The following is a 14167-nucleotide window of genomic DNA, read 5'->3' on the forward strand; positions in this document are numbered from 1 at the left end:
ACTGAGTAAATAGCTGAGTCCAGAAGCCTGATATGTAGGTGGCTAAAACGCTGAGTTGAATGCTACTGTGCAGTTCACTCAGGCTATTCTACGCATCTCGCTGAGGTCCCTGCCTAAGGGATGGCCTAGACTCTTTGCAGGAACTTCTGGAATTCATTTTAAATGCTGAACAGTGAGTAAAGGGGAAAGAATCACCCTCAGAGTCTCTCTCTGTTGACTGCAGGTGGTGCCTAGAGATAGTAGACCTCTAGTTTGTGCATGAAAGATAAGGTGTGTAGATAAATTCTACCTAAATATCTATTTGCACATAAAATCAGAACTAATTTATCTCCATAGGAGATTAAAGCATTTTCTATGCCATACAGAACTGCTCAGCATGTGACAAAGGATAATGTGAACATGATAGTAAAAAAATTCTCAAACTGCTGAGCAGTGCACAGTCTGAAGGTGCTGGAGGCCCCATGGGGCAAGAATTGTCTATTTCAGAGGTTCAGTTACATTTTCTCCAAGATACAACATAACTTAACACTTGATGTTTAACCTGAATTTCAATGAAATTACATAAAGATGAATAAATTCTAATAATTCCCTACTTAAAAGGTGAACAATATCAAAAATAAAATGATAACATGGATATCAGTGGCTTTTCCAAAGAGCATGCAGCGTCAGCTTAATCAAAACACAACCAGTACTAAATTCTCTATAGAAGAGGCCACTGCAGGAACAGCTATTAGCAAATTGCTGCATTAATACACTGTACAAGTTATATTCATAAAGCACAAATAGAGGGTGTCATCACAGCTATGAGTAGGATTTTAGCAGCTGCAAGAGCAGGTTCGTTAAAGAGTGACTCAAAGATAAATGAATGTGGACAGCACTGGCATTAAGTACATCATACACACATACACAAAACTCCCTCAGTTTTATTAGTTATAGTTATAGGGCTAGAGATCCGGTTTCATTAAATCAAGAATGCTGTAAGATCTTGAGCACTCACAAGTGCACTTGCCGTGCACTTGTTCTTCTTGCCATGACACAGACTAAAAGAAACAGCTCAAAATCAGGTTGTATTCCAACTAATTGCCCGGAGAGACCTAAAATTACTTTGCAAGCAAAGAAACTGACCTTTTAAATTAATTTAGTTTCAAAAAAAGATGCTAAAGCAAACCAAATTGCAGGAATTGTCTAAAAGAAAGCCAGCAGCAGGCATTGTCCTGACCTGTATATTGGGGCTGCCCTTCCACTGGACAGCATTGCAGCACATGTGTGATATTAGTCAGTCATAACAGTGGAAATGGAAAAAGAGAGTATTTTTTCAGTCTCTTCTTTGCACTGCTTTAGGTAACAGTGGACCCAGGAAAAATTGTCCTAGTGTACTGCCTCTTTCAGCAGTGTTTAGAAACACAAAACAGATTTGCTTCTTTTTCACAATAAAAGATTATATCCACAAAATAGGGAGAAAAAATCCCCCCTTTTTATTCAGCTAAGCTATAAATTGCCATCTGGAAGCAAGAATCATAAAATATATCAAAATAGGTAATGACAACAGACAAACTCAGGAAGAAAAATCTATTATACCATCCTTGCAATTCATCCTGGATCGGGATCCATATTCCAGCAAAGTACATCCGTCTGGGAAGTGTGGGAAGGTACCTGACTCTGAAACAGCTCTTATGGTAAACTCTTCCTTTAAAAATTAACTCACTGCACTGGATCAACAGCTGGTGCTCAGCAAGTAGTGTCACCACTCTACTGATTTTACCTCCTTTATAGCTTTCTCTATGACTACCCGTGAGTTAATGGTCACATCATGAATTAGTAGGATAGTGTTAGTCATTCATTTCCTGACACAGTGAACATTGTCACATGCTGGATCCTAAGCAGGTCTAAGGCAGTGTAAATCCTGTGTAATTAACTTTGGCCTGGCACAGAGAAGTGTGGCTGATAATGTGCTTCATTCTTCCCTTCATTTCTGTAAAGGCAGGATGGGGGGATTTGAGTGGAGGAAACGAAGCAATCAGGCATCTTTTGCAAACAATAGCTCTACAGCTGCAAGTGTCCTTCTCTGCATCACATTGCCGGGATTAGAAAAGCACAGGACGAAGGTGTGAAGGCCTAAATGCATCAGTTCTTATAGTCTTTACAATATCAGGCAAAGGTAATTTGTATTAAGTAAAATAACTTTTATTTTTCTTGCACAGAAGCAATGTTCTGGCTTAACTTATTTTCTTGAGAGTGTGAGTGATACTGAGGTTAATGGAATTTTGTTCTCAGTATTTTGAATCTCACAAGGAAGGGAGCTTAACAGGTCACTTGGACTGTCCTTTAACCGTGTGCATATATCCCCTACTTTATACATTCTCTTCCAGTACTGCTCACAGAGAAAAATACAGCTTACAGCTTTCATTTTTTGCCAAAATATTCACCAGGCTTTCTCTTCTTTCTTATCTTTAATCTGTTGTTTCAGTTTAAACTTTTGATACCACACAAGGTAGATCTTCCTTTTCCTGGTATTTATAGGCCTTTTTTTTTTCTTGGTAGTCTATTTTGTCCTCTTTTACCATGGATCATGTGTGATCGATCATTTTTACCTTTTTATTTATTTAATTTTTTAACTTATGGTGGTCTATTCAAATTTGTTCATGTTCATTTTTTCCCCTAAATTGCCTATAATGTTTAAAATATTTTTAATGTAAGGTCATGGTGAGTTCTGTATGCTATCTTACAAATACAGGAGTATGTGCTGCAAAAAGGGTAGTGCTCCATGGTGTCACTCTGCCACTAAATTTCACCAGTATATTTTTGCAGTTGAATCACATAGGAAGCCACTATTTTGCCAGGCACTGATATTACTTATTCTCTTCTAGCATTTATTTTCCTAGATATTTCCTTTCTACCAAGTAACTGTTTCAGATTTTTTTTTCCAGCTATCTTCTTTTCTTGAGGGAGAAGAATTTTTCCTTCTCTGTTACTACTGGGTTTACCTTGTGCCCTGTGGCCTATGAAACTTGGGCAATTTACTACAACTAAAGCCCTGAGAACAACTGCTAGCTCAGAAAATGTACTCTGTGCAACCAATGCAATCTACTTATTCAATGCTCTTCTTGTCTCTGAGGGAAAACCAGAGATAGGTCTTTTCTTGTTTTAATTTGTGAGTAATGCTCAGGTGGTTCATGCAATAGAAAACTAAAATACTGAAGAACAGAAGAAGTATGAGTAGAAAAAAATAATGTCTATATTATACCACAAATTTTCCTAATACAAAGGAAGAAGGAAGAGAGTGTGGCCTTACATGGAAGAAATCAAACACTGAGAAATGCAGTGGGAGGATAAATAAAGGCAACCAGATGGTAAAAATTGCATATTGCTGATGGAAAGTAACAAAGAGAATACATTTATGTTGGCTGAGATCATCAAGCAAATATAACTATTTAATCCCCTTATGACCACTTCTAAAACAAGTTGATATAATGTCTTGCCTCATGGTCTGATCACGTGCCACCAAAATAAATGTACTTTTTAAAAATTGGCATTAATGTGAGTATGACCATAAGTTCTATAAAATTAGTTCTATAAAAGAATTTGGAATCTAAAGAATTTAGTAAAGAAGGATTGCTCAAATTGTCATTGGCTGAGGAGGAGAAGTACTTCATAGACTTCTCACAGGAACAACTGCTCTGCAATGAAGCATTTCTATGCTGAAAATAAAAGTGAAAATATTCTCAGGAACCACATGAAGGCAGTGTGTAGCAAGTTCATTGTAGTTTGAGGAGCTTAATGTACAATACCTAGGGAAAGGACGTGGTATTTATCAACTGTCCTGCTTGAGCTCGACTTTTAACTGGAGCTAGACAAGTGGTTCTCAGTGGCAAGTTATTTTCAGGTACAAAATGCTGATTTTTGAACTTTCTCTGAATTCTGACCTTATCATTTTGATTGCTATACTGTAAGTGACTGATACAATGTAAATTTGCATGTAAATAATCACAGAGGTGTTTGACATTTAGAGCATTTCCATCTTCAAAGGGGAGTCAGCCTTCTGTGAATACCCTCAAGCGACAGTAGCAGCTTGAGTTTAGTTCAGCAAAACATGAGAGAGCCAGGAAGCAAAATGCCTAAAGCCACAACTATGCAAGCCTTTTTCGCAGTCCACCTTCACCAGTGGCCCCTCCAGGAAGACAAGATGCGCTTCTTTGAAGTTTCTCTGCCATAATGATGAGGCTAAGCAGGATCCAGCTGTACCAATTTCAGAAACAGCTACTGCAGGCAGCAGACAAGGACCACCTCCCTCTCTCTTTGGGTTACCCTTTTTTTTTTTTAGCAGCCCTGATCCTCAGATAATGTGCCTGATGTATGCCGTGCAATGCAAGCCCAATGCAATTGCCCTCCATGGTGCTCCTCCAGAGGCACCCGTCAGGAAAGCCTATAGACAAAAGTTCCTCTTCTTTCCTGCCTGGAGACCTATCTTTCCAGGAACTTCCTTCAGAGTAACATATTTTGAAGGGAACTACTAGCCAAACTGCGCAAACTCCTTCTTTCCAGTTCTCCTCTGCCTCTAATTTTGCCATTATTTCATCCTTGTCCTTATGGATATTTGCAAAAAAAAAAAAGCAATTATTACTCCACCGAAGAGCAGTGTGTGACTTATGCTAATAGAGAGAAACGGTGGGGCACTGCTGTGGAAAATCTTCTGCACGTTGGTCCTGAGTAACTGGCATATATCCTGTGGCAAGGGATGATTACACTCATGGGCCTGCAGTGGCAATCACCAGAGCCCACTCTGTGCTTTCCCAGGTGTCAGAAACCAGGCGCCTCTAGACAGGAGTCTTATGTGAACCAAATTCTCTGTACACTTGATAGCAATGTCTCTGATAGGGTAAATGATCATTAGCAAGATTTCTTTAGAAAATAATTTTCTATACTACTCGATCAAATGTGAGGTCTTCCCCATGTTTGCTTGATGTTTTTTCTTTTGGATCATCACATTTCACAATACAACCTTTTCCCTCAGCCTGGTACTCAGCCTTTCTGACAGTCATATGAACTTTCCACATATTTCATTATTTTACAAATGGAAAAAATATACTTTCTTTCAAACATGATTTCCCCAAGTTAATTAGTTAATATTAATAGTGATTTTTCATTATGCAAATCTGCTTCAAAACCCATCAGCTACTGCTGGTATTCTTAACTAGCTTAGTCCTTCAGGACAACATGGAACAGACTTGTGCGAAGCTTTCACTAACAGAAAGAAAACCTTATTAGCCTGCTCACCTCACAAGGCTTTATTTCAGCCAAGCAGAATTTAAAAAGCAGTTGTGTCTGCTGATGGGTGAACGACTATCACTGAACTCAGCTGCATAAATCATCTTGATAGGTGATATAGCCAATTCTTGCCGAAGTAAAGCAGAAAAATGTGTGTCTGTAGGGGAGGGGAAGAGTTTTATATGTGAAAGAAAAGGAACAGCTGGCTTGTGGCCTTTAGAGGAGAAGTTCTCAGAAGTATTTTCCTTTTTGTAGTGTGGAAAACTAAAGGCATTTAAGCCCCAAAGGGGAAGAATTGAAGATTAAATTTTTCCCAAAGCTAGTAAAACCAATATCTGCTTTTGTGACCTTTTTACATGATAGTCTTCTGTGTTGTCTAGAATGCTGGTTAAAGACAAAGCTTGCAGATATTAACATATATAAAAACATGATTTCATAAATAAGAGGAACTTCAGAGACCTAAATATTCAGAAGCATTCAGTTTGCAGAAAGATATCCAAGAACAACTGAAACTCACCTAAGTTTCTTGAACCAGGAAACTTCCCTCTGTCAGGTTTTCTAATGCAATTTCCAGTAATTTCTCTGTTCTTGAGTTTGGTAGGATCATCACATCAGCATAGTTGTGGTGGCTTTTATTTCTACTTCCAACTTTAAAAAAGGAATTATTGCAAGGTGCATTCACTGTGAGAAGCTGAAAGAAAACTCTTCACTTGTTTTCTCAGAGGTCAGATTTAGTGTTCCTTAAGCTTTGGGCAAGAATCACTGAAGGATGCAGCTCACTTACTTATTGAACTTGCCTTAGTTCTTACTATAACTTGTGGTATCCCCCACTCCTATTTTCAGTGCTGTAATCCCTGAGTTACCACTATCAATCTAAACAACCCTGTAGGGATCCACTTAAGCATTTAGCCTGAAAAGCATTTCAAAGCCCGAATTCCATCTAAATGGCTGAGAGATGGATGGTGATATACCTTCTTAAACATGGATCATGGAATTGGTGATATAAAGGCTAGAAAAATTCTCTGAGTGTTTACTCAAATTCTATATATATCTGTCTTTGAGATGTTAAACACCTCCTGCCTGTGTGGAAATGAATAAATGGTATGTAGCATTCTGCAGAACATGTCTAGCAAATATTATAAAGCATAGTCTGACCTTAATGTGTATTTCCACTTCAGTAAGCGGAGCTGCTAGAAAAAGAGGTTTACATTAAAAAGGGCATGACTTTTAATCAAGTATATTTTTAAGCTCTACAAAATGGTTCAATTTTTTCTCCAAAATGAAATTTTAGTAAAGAGGGAGAAAGTTCCAACAACATCAAAATACTCTAGAAAAAAAAGTGTAAATTTTTCAGTTGAAATTACTTTTCATTCTATTTTGTATATAGCTAGAAGTTAAAAAAAAATGAAGGCAAAATCATTTGTTGAAGTGAAAGAGCTATGAAAAGATTTTTTTTTTCATTTCCTGCCTAAAAAAGCTTCGGAGTCTTTAAACTGATGGCCAAAGAAGCATCTGGGTTGCATTATCTGAGTCCCTTGGAAGTAAAAGTATATAGCTGCTTGAAAATGCAATTGAAAATGAAGATATATCACCCTTATTCCAAAGTTTTTTTTTTGTTGTTGGTGGTGGTAGGTTTTTTGTTGTTTGTTTGTTTTCTTTTTTGCTCATTTCCAAAACTTGCCCCTGGCCTGAGGGCTTCCTTCAGCAGTGCTAGTATTGCCTTGGTTCTGGGAGTCAAACCAAGCTCATAACATCTCACTTTTAGCAGGAGATGGAATTAGATCCTCAGCCAGGTGGTGAGTGCTGTGAGTCAGGGACACTCATTCGCTGGAGCCTTTCCCCTCAGAGTCTTAAGCTAGAAGGGAAAGTGACTGAATTCCTAATGGACTGCCTGCTTTTCATCCTTACCCGTCACACTTTTCTAAAGAGAATTACTCATTGGCAGAAAAGAGAAGTTTTTGACAGGCGAGATTTCATTTATAATTTAATCAAAAAAAATTGCATTCTTACTTGTAAAATATTGCTTTGCCCATTTATTTTGTGGTTTTTTTTTTACTCTACATAAAAGTTGAACTTATGATAAAAAACACACTTACTTGAACCTATTGCACTTCAAATGTCCCCCATAAACATGGAGACTACTTGCCCTGCTCTAACGTACTTAAGCCTTATATCAAAAATTGGTTGTAAAAGCAAAAAAAAAGATATATTGTTTCATATATTGCTCAACTGCACAAAAGGACCCTATTTCATCTCTGACCAGGGTTGTCAGCCCCTTTTTAGTTATGCTGTAGGTGAACCCGTCTCCAGCCCTTTCCCTGGCCATGTCAGTTTGAGGGACCATTTGGACCCATGCTGTAGCCTTGTTTCTAGCCCTGTTTTCTGCTGCTACTGATTAAACTCCCTTGATGGCTCTGGACCTGATTTGTCACTTGTCTCCCCTGGAGCTATTGATGGATTCCATTAGCAGCACCCAGCTCTCCCCATTGTGCCCAGACTCTTGGATTGCTCCCATCAATGAGGGCATGGCCTGCAATGGGGTCACCCTTGGTTCATGACTCCCATTCCTCATGGAACAGCCTGCCTGACCGGATCATCTTTGGATTTCTATTCCAAGCAACTTCGATCAGCATCAGAAACAAAGAATAAAATCTATCTAATTTGCCTATCACCATACTGTTAAAACAAGAGCACTTGGTATTCTGTTGCATCATCATCTAAAGACTCACCACACCATGCAGGCAGTGTAAAATTCAGTTAGGATTTGTAGAACAACAACACTGGAATCAATGAATTTTTGAACCAAGACTTTGGCCTGTGCAACAGCAGATAGTGGGTAGTCTAACATCCAATCTTTTTGGGGTCTGGCTACGTAGTGGACCCTTCAATCACAGGATGCAGGGACTGTCTCTGCTCTTCAAGAGCAGATGCTGGGGTTGGAGGAGAGAAGAACTTCTGACCTGAGCTCCTTTCATCACTAGAATCTGGCCAAGATGTTTTCAGCTCTGTACACTTCCTGAACCAGAGCAGGAACGGAAATCCAGACCTACTGTGTCCAGGGAGAGTGTTCTTATTTCCTACATTTATTTATTATTGGGCAAGGGTCACACTCTCTGTCATTCCAAAGTGAGGTCATTTTAATTAAATATTAAAATTGTTAGAAGAAGGCCTAAAGCTGTGGACCTAGCATACAAGAATGTCCTAACCTCTGGGTTATTGGATCAACTTTTTCTTTGTAACTTGATTCTCTTGTCCAATAGCATCTATTGATTTACCTAAAGTAGAAGTGCATTGACAGAAAGCATGAAAAATTTACTTCAGAATGGCCTCAAACATATACAAGCAGAATTACAGGTTACTTGGGTTTAAGCTTCTTATTTCAAAGAAGATGGGAAAGCAGGTCTTTCAAATTAATTTACCAAAATGTTAGGCTGTTGGATAAAATGAGACACAGTTGGAGTTCTTCAGTATTACCTGGCTCTTCCTCAGATGCCCAGGAGATACTCAGTAAGGACCCTCACCAAAACACCCTCTATAGGTGAGATAGATGAGATCTCTAGAGAATCCCACCAAATCTTAGTGCACAATTATCCAGGCAGCAGAAGGAGTCAGGTGCTGACATTACTAGGAAATCCTGATGTGCAGAAGGAATCTGGAGTCTAGAGTGCTAGGAAATGAGCAAAGGCTTTTCGGAGTTTGGTAACATCTGCATGGTAGACTTAAGCATCTTAGCTTATTAAGATTGCTACCAGTGCACATCTATTAAGAAACTCATCAAAGTAAACTATCTTTGTCAGTGTCCTCATGCATTAGGACTCAGCTATTTCTGGCCTAAATTCAAATTTATGCAGGTTTAAGCTCTATAAAACAAGTGCAAATGGTTGTGAAAACTCCTGGTGATGATTCAATTGACTGGCAGGCATCTAGTGACATAATAACCATCCTGCTCTATCCCGGTACCTTCACAGTGTTGGCAGATATGACACAGGTTGTAAGAGCGTTCCGTGTCCTTCTGGAATTGACTGGAGGCCAAATGAGATACACCTGACCCCCACCTTTAGGTTATAAAGGACCCATCTGTAACAGTAGCAGGCTTAAACAAAAATAAGCAATTCTATGCAGAGATGTTACCTGTTTCAGATGAGACCTGCTTCTTACAAGGCTCTGTAGGAGAGAACTACCAGAAGGACCTATTCTCAAAGGTACATTACCTCTATACTGTCTGGCAAGAATCCAGTTCCAGTCCCTCAGAAGGCGGCAAACAGTGCAGTCTGCCACACTCACTTGTTACAGCATGTACTCTTTCACATAGTTAACAAATCAATTTCAACCTTTATTTGAGTGTTTGAAGTCAGGAAGATGTGAAGGCTCTTGATCCACAGACATAAGCACTCAGTGCCTTGTAGAAGGACATGTACCTAATCAGAGATATAGAGAGAATGCAAAATGTCTACTGGGAAATTGTACAAGCTTCTAAAATGTAGGCAGGAATCAGAAATCTCAAGGACAGATCAAGACATGAAGAGAGTGGTTTGTATGTTTTAGTGGGCTCCTTTTGAACTAATGCACTAGGCCTCTATATTCAAGTTAAGCATCACTCACTGAAAAGCAGCACTGCTTGAGAGCAGACTGCAGGGACTCTTGGGCAGCACTATCAGGTTTGTGAAAAACTCTTTCCTGATGCATGCTGTTGAAGAACTAGAAATGTTCTTGGCATTTTCTCTCTATTTTGTTACTCCAAAATCCCATTCAGCAGAAGCAGGGCAAAGTTGTCAAGGAGCAGTACAAATCCTTCTCTAGAGGACCTCCTTTCCCAAGTCAAGTCAGTATAAAACGGGCTATGTTTCTAATTCTTTCTCTCTGCATGGCATGATAAATGGAATAATTGTTTGTTGCTCTCATCGCTTTAGTGTAATAGAGCCCTGCAGTCACTGTGCCACTCTCCACCAGTTTTCCAGTCGCCTACCTGTAGTTCCTCAAAGTAATACCTTGTATTAAGATTCATTCAGAAAGAAGTATATTGGAAGCCAGCAAGGGACTAAACATTACTAAAGAAAATATTTTCTATTTACTTGAGGCACCCTGAAAAGTAAAGTAAGTAAAAAAATCATGACTTACTGAAATCTGCAATAAGAAAAGGCAATGAGTAAGATTTCATTTCATTTTCAATAACCAGAAGGCTGGCTTATTTAGAAAGAACTTCCCTTCCCAGAAGATACCAGGAAAAAGTTGTGACTCTCCCTATATCTGATCATTTCTATATCATCAAAGCTTCTGCTGAATGAAAAAAAAAATCAAAAAGGTTATCTTGACATATTTTTCAATATAGAAAATTCAGTGCTACAAAGTCTATTTAGAGAGACTAGGTTATCGAATTCCTCTAGGCAGGTTTCAATAAATATGAGACTTCATGACCTTTCCCTGTCTGTGTCCAATTAAACTTATAATGAGCAAATTTGCTTTGAAGAACCTCTTGAGAAAATAGAGAATTTTATTTGAAAGGCTAGAATATTTCCTGAAAAAAAAAAGTGCTTTTTACATCTTTTTTCTCATTATCGTTTGCCTTGCAGGTTGATTCTAAGAATGATTTGGTTAGAGAGATCAAGCGAGCCAGAAAATGGGATAAAGTTGTGGTAATTATGGACTAACTTATCCTGAAACAGGACAAACATAAAAATAAAAGACTTCACTGCAAAATTCAGATGCAAGATGTAGATGTTGGTCAAAATGTAGACGAGCCATATAGACACAGCTAATCCTCTGCTGCAAATAAGGCAAATATCTATTCCATAGGATTGATGGTGCACTAAGATAATCTTTGCACAGACAATGTTCCTTTATGTAGATTTCATATATGCAGTAACATTTTCTGCAAGTAGTTGAGACGCAGTTTTCACTGTGCTTTTCCATAGCTAAGGTTTTAATACCATGTACTAAATAAATAGTAACCAGGCACCACATAGGAGATAGAGTTCATCTTCCACTGGTGGAATATTTACGAAGGAATGTGAGCAGATGAAGCTTTGATCCCATGGCTGCAGACTAAGCCATGGAGAAGCACAGCTAGTAACAGGGAATGCATTGCAATAGTGTTTTCTGCCACCAAAGTCGGTCACTTTCCAAAGAGCTTAAAGACCTTTTTAGGTGGGCTCCTATTTGCTTTCTAGATCTTGAGCTTGAACTCCATGTTTTGAATTTTGCTTCCACAGGCTCAAGCATTAGTACTTTAGGATTTGTCTCTTCGGCAGCTGAAACTGGGAGTTAGCTAGGGGGTAGAACAAAGAATTCTATTGTAGGCTAACTAAAGGCACATTTTTAAGATGTTTGGGACTGAATTCATTAAACTCCTGTTTATTCAAAATTAAAGAGCCTTAGCTCAAGTTTTTTTTAAGTCACTCTAGAAATAAAGGGAAACAGGATGAATTAAAGCACCGGTAAAATGGCATGATGTAGTTTAGCTAAACAACTTAATACAGTTAAACTATTCTGAGCTTCACTGTACAAACTCTGAGAGCCCTCAGAGATTGCATTTATGTTTTTAGCTTATTTTATAGAGGCCTACATGCAACTATTTTGAATGAAAGTGCCCAATACGAATTTCACCAGTACAAATATTACTGTAACCATTCCTTGTGTTTAGCTGTTTTATGGGGTTTTTGTTTTTGTTTTGTTTTTTGTTTTGTTTTTAATAGAGAGGATCAGTAGTTCAACAGATGTAAACTGTCATAACAGCATTGGCTTGAGAAAAACTATGCTGGTATTTTTACAAAAAAAAAAGAGAAAAAATATAAAACAAAGCAGTCATTACAGACTTCTGAAGAAAGAGCTATTGAACCCTCCCTGTGCCAGCCCTCTGGGATGTCTTCTTTGCAGGAAATACAATTGCAACAGTTTGTGGTAAGGAAGGATCCTTTCCAAGACTTGCCCTCGGGAGCAACACACTCATTGGCCCCAGTTCAGGGGCTCCAGTCCTGTTCCCGTCTCAGCAGTTGGTCAGCTGTAAGATGAGCAGGGATCATTTGTCCCTCTGGACTACAGTTAGACCATCTGTACAGTTTTGGGCTCCAAAGCACTCCAAGTATTCACAGCCTGGACATACTATTAAAAAAAAAAAAAAAAGAAAAGAAAATAAAAAGCAGGTATTTATAGGAATCATTATGCAACTGGCCTAGAAGCTACTGAGTATTAAAAACAGTATGCATTAGGTTCTTACCTTTCTTTTGCTTTATCAGGCTTCAGTCATTTTTCCATACCATATGTGCTAAACCTAATGTGGCTAGAGCAGTGGGTCCAGGAAACATTGGTCTTCTGGGGCATATGTTTTATAACTAATCTACAGAGAATAACTAATGTCTTTGAGATGCACTGGATCTGCACTATGCAAGACATAAACGTGAAATTTCATAGAAAGATCACACTCAATGCTCGTATGTCACTGATCTGACCTGATCTCTAGCTATAAACATAAATAGAAATTTCAGGCAAAATTTTGAAGTCATAAAAGTTATGCTTGTAGAAGTCTGTCTACCTTCCAGTTCCACCAAAATGCTCACCTTAACAAATGGAAGTTATGTTTTGCACTCTTCTGTACTCTTAATTCTGCCAGCCAACCAAGGAGAGAAAAAAAAAAAAAAAAAAGGTGTTGAAAAAAAAAAAAAAGCAGTGATAAATTTGCAGGAGTTCACAAAGCTGCCTGCCAATACACTGGCTAAGGAATTATCCGAGAAACACCATCAGGTTACCCAGCAAGTCAACCTTGAGTGCCTCACACTATTGTAGAACAGGGAGGGCTACATGGTCACATCTCACCCTCCTGTTCCTAGCAAAATGCCTTCCCTTTCCTCCAAATCTTTCCAATGTTCAGAAGCTCCCTCTGGATGTAACGTGGGTGCATGTCACAGCCACCTCTTTCTCTGCTGCCACTATGTGGAGGGCAGCAACATGGCAGGCCTGGTGGACAGACCAAGGTAGAGGCAGACCAAGGTAGAGGCAGACCAAGGTAGAGGCAGACCAAGGTAGAGGCAGGCCCAGGGAGCTCCTGCTTGTGCCCTGCTGCAGTTGAGGCCTGGGCCCCAGCACCGCTTGCTGCTGCCCTTACTGCCCTGCTTCAAAACCCACCAGGCACTGCACAGGACAATCCCAGCACTGCAAAGCTGCACCATGTACACGAACATGTTCCTCCAGTGCTCCTGTGTCTGGCAGGATGGGCCATTCTGGTGGTCCACTGTAAATAAGATGCTAATAGGTATTTATTGACGCCAGATTTTCTGCAATGCCAGTTAGCTTTTTCATAGGCTTAATAATAGCGCATATTAGTAACATTATTGCTCACTTGTATAACACTCCACCTTCATTGCGCTGTTCCTGCAGTAAGGAATGAATGCACATCCTAGGAAATTATTTCACTGGAGATGATTTCTCTGAGTAGACCTTTAAATTCAGGCAAGATGGATATGAGCTCTGGGAGAGAGTTTTGATGTGTTTTTGAAGTTATATACCATTTTCCAAATTCTTCTGATGCAGAACTGATCTTAAAAAGTGATGATTCCACCTGGGCCTTCACTGCACCTTCTGCTATAGACACAGCTAAAATAAATCTTTGGGATCACAGAGGGCATATGTAAGAAGTCAGCCAAACTGTAGAGCTTCCCACGAAGGTCCAGCCGCAGTCTCTGAGCAAATGCTCTAACTGTGAGACTGTTGTTCAGGAAATGGTTTTCAGGTTATCCTGCCTTGACTCAGAGCAGTTCCCAGGATGACACGGGTAGCAATTTGACGTGGCCACCCAAGCTCCTTCCTTTGGTTCCAGGTTGATAGTCAATCCTTTGCCTTTGAGAACTCAGAGTGCTCCTTCTCTTTCACGGAGCTGCCTCCATTGAGGGAAATGAGCCCAGCACAGACG

Source organism: Tinamus guttatus, unplaced genomic scaffold (genome assembly GCF_059628265.1).
Source record: "Tinamus guttatus ecotype Peru unplaced genomic scaffold, ASM5962826v1 Tinamus_guttatus_pri_ptg000138l, whole genome shotgun sequence".
NCBI lineage: Eukaryota > Metazoa > Chordata > Aves > Tinamiformes > Tinamidae > Tinamus > Tinamus guttatus.